Source organism: Nylanderia fulva, unplaced genomic scaffold (assembly GCF_048542155.1).
Source record: "Nylanderia fulva isolate GAGA-0341 unplaced genomic scaffold, ASM4854215v1 Scaffold540, whole genome shotgun sequence".
Taxonomy (NCBI): domain Eukaryota; kingdom Metazoa; phylum Arthropoda; class Insecta; order Hymenoptera; family Formicidae; genus Nylanderia; species Nylanderia fulva.
In genome coordinates, this window is record NW_028190633.1 from 16,763 (window position 1) to 28,167 (window position 11,405).

Here is an 11,405-nt window from a genome sequence, read left to right on the forward strand (position 1 = left end):
CAAAGTAATAGATAATAAAATTTATTTAGATTGGTATCACAAAAAGACATTCTCAGGTAGATTACTTTCATTTTTTTCAAATCATCCGACTTGTCATAAAATAGGAACAATTTATAACTTGGTAGATAGAGCTTTATTACTATCACATCCGCAATTTCACAAAAAAATATAGAGAAAGCTATTAACATTTTGCTATCCAACGGTTATCCTCTTGATCTAATTTTCACAGAAATAAAACGCAGATTAAAAAATCTCTCAACTAAGAAATTTAACAAGCCTAATAATAACAATATAACAGATACTAATAATACTAATACTAACATTAAATATTTTGTCATACCATATATAGAATCAATATCTGAGAAAGTTGCTTCAGCAATAAGAAGACCTGACGTAGTGGTAGGATATCGTTGCATTAAAAAATTGAATGACTTCATAAAAGTTCAAAAGGACAAAAATAATTGCCCCACGAATTCTAATGTTATTTATAAATTGAATTGCAACGATTGTGACGCCACATATGTCGGACAGACAAAAAGACAGTTAGGAACGAGACTTAAAGAACATAAAATAATATTAAATTAGACTCTGCTAGACATTCGGTTGTCACAGAACACATTCTAAACGAACAACATACATTTGACTGGGACAATATTAAAATTATGGATCACGAAAAGAACTACCATAAAAGACTAATATCTGAAATGATCCACATTAAAGAACAGAAAAATGGAATTAATTTAAATACAGACACCGAATTGTTAGACAGTAGTTATTTTGACATACTTAAAAAATTTGCTGAATCATAATTTAGAAAAAACATTGGTAATAAATAAATACATCACGCTCTCTATTTTGACATTTGGTATTCAGACTTCGCAACACACACTTGAAATATCGGGGAAAAGGACTTGTTAAAACGATAATGTAAGTTGAAAGATTTTTTAATTTTCTCTGACATTGATTTAATTCGCGTATTATATCCGTAGCATGCTCAAATGTCGCATAACTTGGCATCTCAGACCAATCGCCTTGCATATCTATTGGTCAACAGCGAAGAATCGTTTCAATTTTATATTTTAATATTTAACTAACTTTGTATTTTTAACATCTAACTTTGTATTTTAATATTTAACTTTTATGTATTGATAACGACTGTAGTGCAGTCGAAACGTTTACAATTTATATCGATTCTGTAACGGAATGTTAATTTATTTAATATTTAACTATTAATAAAAATTTTTACACCTTATTTATTTGCTCGTTTCAGTGGCCTACCTACATAATATGATTTGTTTAATTTTTCTCAATTATTGGTTTCAGAAAAATATTGTTTACACTATAATTTTGACATTATTACTATTAACATTAGAAACAATTTTTCCATATGAGATGTGAGATAATTCCTTGCTTTGTGAGCCAGGAGTTCTACTTTTTATTGTTTTTGATTCCTTATTACAACACGACGTGACTGTATACTCTCGTACAGTTTACCAAATGGCCCGTTACTACCAATCGCCATACCCAAACAGTGGCCGCAGGAGCGGCCGAGAGAAAAAGAAGCGCTGGCCCTCTTGGTAAACATAGCAACAAAATTAACATAAGATAAATCGGGCGATAAAAAACATTCGCCCCGACCCCCGAACAATATTATTTAGTAACTATAACTCAAAGAGGTGGACCTGTTATCCAATATAATAAAACTACAAAACTAATCAGCTCCAAAAACACTCAACGCTTAAAACAATTAAAAAAAAAAGTATTAAACATGCCGGCCGCTTAGAAAAATATTATTTTTCAATGTAAAATGAGCCACTTATAAACAAATAAGGCGGCCATAAAATAAATAACTAACATTATTTGCAACCCTTTCATGTCGGCATAAATGAAACAAAAATAATAAACGTATCATAAACAACTAATGAATTAATTTCCATCAAGCACGATTAATCTCAATAAATAAAGGGAACAGCTTCGATCGATCTCTTGTAGGGTCCTTGAATTTTTGACTGTGGAGGTTGACAAAAAAACTTCATCTGCTGTAGGATTGCCACCGCTTTAACGAGTGCATTGGCCAGGCACAAATGGAGGGATGTTGTCTTTTATCATTAAATCCAGGTCACCAGGTCTCAAGGAGGAGCGTTGGTCTTTTATTTAGTACGCCGTGCATGGTTCAGATAATCAGATTGCCACTTTTCCACGAACTGTTGTTGATTTGCCATATCGAGAAAGATGACTTCCTTTAGATCTAATAAGCTAGGTTCAGCGGTGAGCGGTTCTTTTTTATAAAAGCCGTCTCGACAAAAAGGTGAGCGGGACTAGGGTAGGTATGATCGTTAGGATTGCCTAGCAGAGCGAATTCATAAGACAGGATTTAGCACTGTTTCAATTGGGAATCAAATTGTTGTAGCTCATCCAGCATTAAATTTGCTTGTTCCCTGCTCACTTTTTTTTTTTCCCCCCCAAATCAAAACTTCATAGCCTTAAATACTGGATTATGGGAAGCCGCCGCCGAAGCGCCAGGGGGCATGCGGAAAGAATAAACGTGCAAGTTATGCCTTTTTGGCTGTGGGGGAAAACTCCACTATCTTGTCCTGACGCCATTGTATTAATAAAAACTTCTCCAAAGGTCTTCAATTCTCTGTCGGCTCCAACAAAAATTGGTCCGTTGTCCGTATATATAATATTCGAAGGTGCTTTTCGCCAGAAAGAAATAAGGTCGTTTTAATAATCGTTTTGCTTTTTCGGGGTACAGATCCTCCTTTCGGCCAATTGCCTTTATTCTTCCACTGAAATGATAACATTGAATGATTTTTACCCAGCAGAAGTCGCTTGATTCAAAGTTGTTGTAGTGTAGTGAGGTTCTTGTTTCTTCTTTCTTGATGTTCTTGTATTTTTTTTAGAAAGTGCAGTATGTATGCTTTTATAACTCTGATAAGGACGCGTTTGCTGCTGAAAAATTGGAATATTATCCCATTCTTGATTACACTCGTTGTACGCTTAATCATTCTTAACTGCTTCTGGAAAGCTCTCGTGTTGAAGAAAACAGAAAAACGGCAGTATTTCCAATCCTTAGTCGCATGATTAACGCAACGGAGGCACCAGCCACCAAAGTGTTGGTTTGAATAATTGAGAGGGAGAGATTCCACCGGGATCCCGTCCTTAGCTGCAGGATTTTCTTTTGTATTTTTTTTTTAAACATGCCTCCATATGAAGGTTGAGTTAACTCCTGAATTTGCCCCTATGCATTGGGAAAAGTATATGCTCCAGCGTTGGATCCGATTTTATCCACCTAGGACCAATGATGGAGTCAGTCCAGTAATAATGCTATTCGAATTTAAGATCTACTCGCCTTAGATACTTTGTGTATCAAATAAAAGCGAGTAAATGGCTGCAAAGTTCCATTAGGGTAAGGGGATTGTTATGGAGCAACACGTGATCTTGCACACAAAACGTGATTCCTCATGGTTATTTATGATCTATTGATTTAATATATATTGCAAGCTCCATAAGCGTTTTAGACTTGCACCGCAAAAACCATGAAGTTCAATGAATTGGTCTGTAAAGGATGTTACGGAATAATTACCTTTGGGAATTGTCACGGCTGTTAAAAGACTCAACTGGGCTTTGTTAGATACGCCCATCAGTTTTAAAGTTCCAAGGACACCGTCTATCCAAATCAAGTTTAAGTGTCCATAACCTTCGTAGTAAGATTTTGCCTGTTACGATGATTGAGCTAATAAAACGAGAGAGTAAAAAATGCAAGCAATGCTTGCAAAAATTGCTTGCTTCTTGTTGTTACGTTTTTTGGAGATGTCAGCATGGTACATGTTTAATGCAATAGATCTAAGAAGAAGAATGCCAATGTCAGTTAAAGGCTTTATTCTGTCAGCTAACCTTTGTTTAAAAACTAATACAGACTTTGTGGTTCTAACTCCCGAAATCTTTGCACTTTGGAAGAATTGGATATCTATTCTTAACTGGAATTAGCCTTTACTCAATGTCGGCTATATTTTGCATGATTTTTAATGCCTTGTCAAGATTGTCATCTTCGTCAATAAATCATTCGACATAAAAATCTGAAAATTATGCATGCTGCTCTTATAAAGGAAAATTAGTCTTTTCCATTGCTTTCGCGTTTCTTAAGCGTAGTGTTGTAGATACGAAGTTGAGGACGGCGTTCCATAAAGTAATAGTTTTAATTCAAGGTTTCTATTTCTTTACAAAAACTAGCTTTCCACAAAATGCGTTGATATTGAGTTTGGAATTGTGACACGAAAAATGTCTCTATACAGTTTTTCGATTATGGCCGACATGACGGACACCCATATGCAAAATCTGTGGAATAAGTTCAAAGCTCTTTCTACCTGTCTTATAGGTCAACCATGCGGTGTCGTTCAGCGAAACCTGTTAGAAGTCTTCAATGATTACGTCCGAAACCTTACCTTCGTGTTCAAGCTGTGCTTTTTTGGTAAATGGAGGATGGCGCAAATTAATATATAATATCCTATTCGGGAGCACCTTTACTTTGTTATTTCCTCCATGGTGTCTAAACGCTGATAATCTTCTAAGAAACACTCGACATATTGATTTGTCTTAATTCCGAATCCTTGCTCCCTTACGTTCTTGCAAAAGAAAGCGACCCCAAGCGCCATGTCTCTATTCACCCAGCTGCGTGAATAAACCATCCTTGAAAAGAAATGTACAACAAATCTGCATCTAGATCTCTGCAATGAGGGCGTGTGAAATGCTCTTCACAAGTTTTCCTGCGGTGTACTTGTTTCCGTTCGGAAATACGTTGTTTTCCCACAATCGTGTAAAACTTTCGTCCAATTTGATAATTAGTACCAAGTGCAAATTTTAGGGGAGTTCAATTGTTCCCTGGATCGCGAATAGCTCCTCCTAAAGTCCAGCCAAAAAGAAGTTTTTGAATTTACGGGATACTCAGCGGTGGCCTTGAATTACACAAAATGTCCCCCGTGGCTGAAATAGTAATCGTCTCTTCTGGCAAATGAAAGTGGGTTAGCTCATTTCATAGTAAGGAAAATCTTAATTTCGACTTGTTTAAAACAAAGTTGCTGGAAGCCTATTTATAATGTGATTTAAAATTAAAATGGTTCAAACTTTTCTTCATTTTCTGTACAGAAAATAAGAATAATGATTAGAAAATAAGCAAGGGAAAGATTTTTACCAATCACGCAAAAATTTCCCTTTTGTGCTTAGATTTGTTATCGTAATTCCTCACTCCAATGAGGGCAGGCGGTGTGGTCAAATGTCTGAGAAGTATCTGATAGGTTTATTTCGTTCTATACGCTTCCGGCCAACAAAAGCTCCAAATGTATAGATAGACAGGTTCTTTTTCAATTGTCTCAATTCGTGTTGTTTATAGGCTACTCTTTTTACCTGTTTTTCTCCTGAAAGTCGATTACGCATCAAAGCCCGGTTATTCTACGATCGAATCATGGACGGCCGTTTCCGGGAGCACCACAAGGAAGTGGAGGTACAACTTGCCGTGGAGGCTGGAAGGCCTTACTATAGGACTTCGTTGGCCGACCTACACGAACCACCCACGACTCTCTCTAAGTACCATCGCAGCGTGTTGCTTTGAGGACCGAGAGAGTCAATAGTTACTCCCACACAATCCTTTTTGTATCTTCTATTTCGATTGGATCCGGATCGTCACAGTTTTTTTTAATATGAAATCTTCCTTTATCTTCAACTTATATTCCCTGTCTACGTCATAAATTATAAGAGAAGGATTTATTTTCCTTGCTCCTCTACTTTCAATTTCTTTGGTTGTTAGGTTTATTTCTTTTCACACAAGTCCCCGTCTCTTTCATCCTACCTCCACCACTACTCTTTTCCTCCTTCCTCTTATTGCCTTATTGCCTTTATCCTCAGCCTTTTATTTGTACTTGTCAGTTCCTTTATAACCATCCTTCTTTATTTCACTATTCGTTCTCGCATCTTCGCGTACTATCTTTTATAGGTGTAATGAGTACTACTTTGTTGCGTAGTAGTATCTGACCTTCCTTTCTTTTTCTTTTACAGCACCTGTAGCAGTGCCATTGGAGTTCCTGCCGTAACATTGGCATAGGAGAGTCCTTTAGAGGCCTCAAGTCAGCAACAGCTTGGTAAGCAGCTTTCCAATTTTTCTTTTTCTAAAACTACATTATGTAGTCTATTTTCTAGTACTGCCCATTTGGACAATATGTATTTATTGCAGATTTTGTTATTTGTTGTTATCATTAAACATGAATGTCTCGAGCTGTTCCTTTGTCTCCCATCATCTCCTCTACTTCATTTACTCCTGTGCTCTGTTCTAATCTTTCATATCCATCCTTCTCATTTTCAGAATCACTCAGCCTTGTGTTCCCTTCATGCGTCTCTTCAGTGTTTTTTGGGTACTACCCGAAGGAGGTGGTGATCTACTTACAGATCCCCTTCGCGCAAACAGCAATTCTCCTTTTTCTCTCTTTTTCGGCGTTCAGAGTTTCGGTTACTTTCGTGCCAGCATTAGTCGTTACCAAAGTATCATTTCTTTCTCCCGGCCGTCTCACATACTCTGTCCATGTACCCATATACGGCTCGATACACTTCACCATACTGGCAATACATGGACACCACATACATTTCGCCAAAAAAAAAAAAAAAAAAAAAAAAAAAAAAAAAAAAAAAAAAAAAAAAAAAAAAAAAACCCCCCCCCCCCCCCCCCCCCCCCCCCCCCCCCCCCCCCCCCCCCCCCCCCCCCCCCCCCCCCCCCCCCCCCCCCCCCCCCCCCCCCCCCCCCCCCCTCTCTCTAACGCTCTCACGTATTCCGGACACACTTGGGGCAGAACCGAGTGATCACATTTGCTCCCTTTCAGCTTACAGTTTTCTACACACACTTTCCTTTTTACATCTCTCATCATGTGTCCTACACATCCACATTTTTTGGCACAGTCTTTCCTTTTCGGTGCTTGCCGCATCATGTGCCCAAATGCGAAGCACTTGTGGCACCTCAGCACACTGAAAACTCTTTCACCCTAAAGGCCTTCCAATGGCACAAACACTCGTCCGTCACTACAGACACATTTCTTATTGTTAAAACGCTAAAACCTTTAATTTCCCCAAATTTCCTCCTTTCCCCCAAAAGCAATTCAGTGAATTGTCAAATGCTTCATCATTTTCTTTTATTTTCTTTTCCCCAATTGTCACATTTGAATTGCATCACCGCTTTTCAAATTACCGCATAACTTTCCTTTTTGTTTTTTACCTTTGTTTTTACATTCCTTTTTCCGTACCTTTTCAAACACCTCTTTTCAACATTTTTTCCTGGCACTCCCGTCCCTATTTCATTTTCCCCTTTCCCTTTGGTAGGGTAAATCCCGACCTCGCTCGACGCATTTTTCTCCCCCAGTTTTCCCCCGTATTTTTCTCCCTTTTTTGCACAAATTTTTTCACATTCTCTGAAATACAATATTCGCATCACACACCAACAATTTCATACCTTTCCTTACATTCCAACATGAGACTCACATCCACACTGCCATTCTCTCGCACAATACACCACCACTCACTCAGGTTCCTCCATTCACCATACATGGACACTCACACAAACACATGCTTTAATTGCTCTCTCTCGGTCCGCATGCCACAGCTCTCACTATCAGAACAGACCACGCTTATAACAGGAATTCATTTAAACTTCCATGCCCTGTCAGGATATAGCCCGGGCTAAGCTAGACTCGAACTCTCGGCACTCACCCGCCGAACCTACATTATTTATAAAATTCATACGTCACTCTTCCTTTCTCGACTTATGTTCAATCTATTCTACACATATCAGACAGACTTCAGCACCAATTCCATAAATCCTTCCACACCTCTCACGCAAGTCACTATCATTACGACATCATTACTCACTCAACTAATCCCTTCTCACCTATAAACCTCCTTTCTCACGCAATCAGGTCCACGGCAGCACCATAGGACTTGCATGCCGCCGTGGAGACCGTTATACCTACATTCAGACATCGCACTCAACACAACGCTCGGGACACCTATTTATGAGCTCTCTCGCATATCAAATCTCATCACCTCCATTACCATACACTGCTCCATTACATCACACACGACATGACAGACCTTATACAACACAGTCACAAGCTTCTCGCAAACCCCACTAACTTCTCAACACGCTCTTAATTTACCACCACATTCAACATTCTTTCTACAGACACATCCGATTGAACCTGTAGTTCATCCTTTACTCACACAAACACCCAGATTATGTCACGTCCCGCATAACCACGCATCTATCATTCACTCGTACATTGGGTGCCTCGTCCCAGCCATTACTACCTTCATCAAACTCATCACAGTCTTGTCTCAGACACACTCACACCTAATTTCACTCCCCATTCGTTACACCATTCTCATCCTTAGTACCCCTCTCTCTAACTCCGCTCGGCTCTGTCCTTCGAGACCAACAACAAGTCATCCGCGTACGCAAACCACTTTACATTCACTCTCACGCAGCCGCCACAACAGTTCATCCATCATTAGGTTCCATATAAATGGATCACAGATGGAGCCCTGCGGGCAGCCACGCTTTACGTCTTTCCACACTGTGTCACACGCACCCATCATGCATACACGCCTGCCGCTAAAATAGCTCTTCCATAATTCAATTTCTTCACATTCAACCTCACGCAATTTCTCGATCACACATTCCCCACTCTAGGTTATCAAAACGCCCTTGAAGCCACGAACATCCTAACAACAACTTTTCTCGACCCATGCACCCAGTCATGCACTCGATTCCATGTCAGTCCTGCGGGTCGACCTGGATTCCTTACGAATCCGTACTGGGGGCGTCACACATTCTTGCACCCATCCGTTTCGCTCGAGTCTTCCAACCATCATTCGCTCCAACACTTTCTCCAGCACGGACAGCAGTCAAATGGGCCTATAAGACCCAGAGGTCCGACCTAGGTTTTATTCGGGCGACCTTCAATAAGCACTTACCTACCCGCGCAGTCTTCCACGACCGGGGGGAAACACGCTGTATTCAGTACATACATCTATACATTCTTTTCATCCATACCGGGACAGCACGCCCAATCGCTCGCAACATTCTCAGCACTCACACCAATTCCATACTAGGTCGCCCTTACCCACTTTCATCGATCTTCACTGCCCAACATCCCACTTCGGCTCCATTCAAATCTGCTTTTCTTCACTCCCTCACTTCTCCCCTGGCGTCTATCACCACGCCCATTCGTCACATGCTGCCGGGAAGGAATCTCTCTCATTATCTCATCCGCGCTTTCTTTCCATGTACTCGTCACTCTATCATCCACTTTTATGCCACTTATCTTACCCTATCACGCTTTCCCATTGCACACCTTATATACAATCGATCACATGGATCCCTCTTCCCAGTCAGCACACAAATCGCTTTCAATTTTCTCCTCTTTCACTCTTCGAATTTCCTCCTTATTACTCCCGCAAAACATACTTATATTCATTCATTCTTTCTTCCCACTCTGCTTCCATTCCTCTTCTCTCGCACGTGGTAGGGCAACGTCTGCTCTTCCTACAGCCTTCTTCAGTTTCTCAAGCTCATCCGTCCACAACACAAGCTTCCTAGCATACACAGGTTACACACTCTTCATCATCGATCACTTCGCACTATGGATCCATTTCATCATTCGCTCTACACAGCTCTGCGCATCCGCTTCGTCTATGGCGCATCGCTGCATCCTCTACGCACTCTCTCGCATATCACACATATATCCTTCCCAGGTCTACGTCCTTGCACACCCATCTACGCATGCCCCTCATTCTTACCTACATTCTCTCTGTGTACCATCCGTATTAACAATACGTTATGGTCACCTCACTCCCCAGTCGGTCTTTACTTTCCCACTCATACCGGCACCCTCCATTCACGCCGTTCACGAAAGTGACATCGATGTCACTCTCCCCATTCGGCCCGCTGAACGAGTAAAACTCGCTTGGCTCATTCAACAACATTCATCCCCGCTCGCAATCATCCATTCCTCAATCACTCTACCACGCGCTTCACTCTCTATGCTGCCTCCACCCTTGCTATACCACAAGGGAGAGACGGCATTCGCATCCATACCTATCAGCAGACGCTTTCTCCCGGCCGTCTCACATACTCTGTCCATGTACGCCAAGTACGGCTCGATACACTTACCATACTGGCAATACATGGACAACCACATACATTTCGCCAAAGTCCCCCCTTCAACCACACACTCACTCCAAGCTTATTCGTACACTCTCTCACGCACATCACGTCTAACCTAGAGTCCATTTACCACCACTGCTGCTTTCATCGTCCCCACTTTCGCACACAATCACATCCATACCTATGGGCAAGCCCACCACACGTCCATGCCTTTCATACGGTTCTTGCAGCAGTGCTACACTCACTCGACGTTCGCGCATCATCTCACCCAGATCACACATAACCGCATACGCTCTCTGGCAGTTATACTGCACCACATTCACGCACCATTCATTCGTCATTTATTCTCGCTTTCTCTCTTTCTAACGCTCTCACGTATTCCGGACACACTTCGGACAGAACCGAGTGATCACATTTGCTCCCTTTCAGCTTACAGTTTCTACACACATTTTCCTTTTTACAATCTCTTATCATGTGTCCTACACATCCGCATTTTTGGCACAGTCTTTCCTTTTCGGTGCATTGCCGCATCATGTGCCCAAATGCGAAGCACTTGTGGCACCTCAGCACACTGAAAAACTCTTTCACCCTAAAGGCCTTCCAATGCACAAACACTCGTCCGACACTACAGAGCACATTTCTTATTGCACTCGTAACTTCTAATATCACATTTCCGCAGGTTGCATCTTTTCTTCGCATTCCTACTCACAACACGCACACGTTCCATAAATACTCTCTCATCCACTCGCCCTTTCAAGCTCTTCTCATACATTTCTCTCATTAACACTTCACTCGCCATATCATTCGGCACATCGTACAAGATGATCTTTGGGCCTATCTTGCGAGGCAGCTCAACCTTTAGGCCAGCATTCTTAAACTGACCACACTCTCTTATTCTTTTCAACTCCCTCTCGCTCATCGTCTCAATCGCTACACCTCCATTCCTCACTTTCCTCACCGCTTTCACACGCACATTCAGTGACTTGCTCACATGCTTCATCATTCTCTCCTTTACTTCCTCACTTGTCACACTCGCACTTGCATCATCCGCTCTCACTATTACCGCATAACTCTTCTCTTTCGTTTTCACTCGTTTTCACATTCACTTCCTGTACCTTTTCAATCACGCTCTTTTCAACATTTTTCGCACTCACGCTCGCATAGATCATTCCACTTCCGCCGTAGGCTAAATCCCGACTCGCTT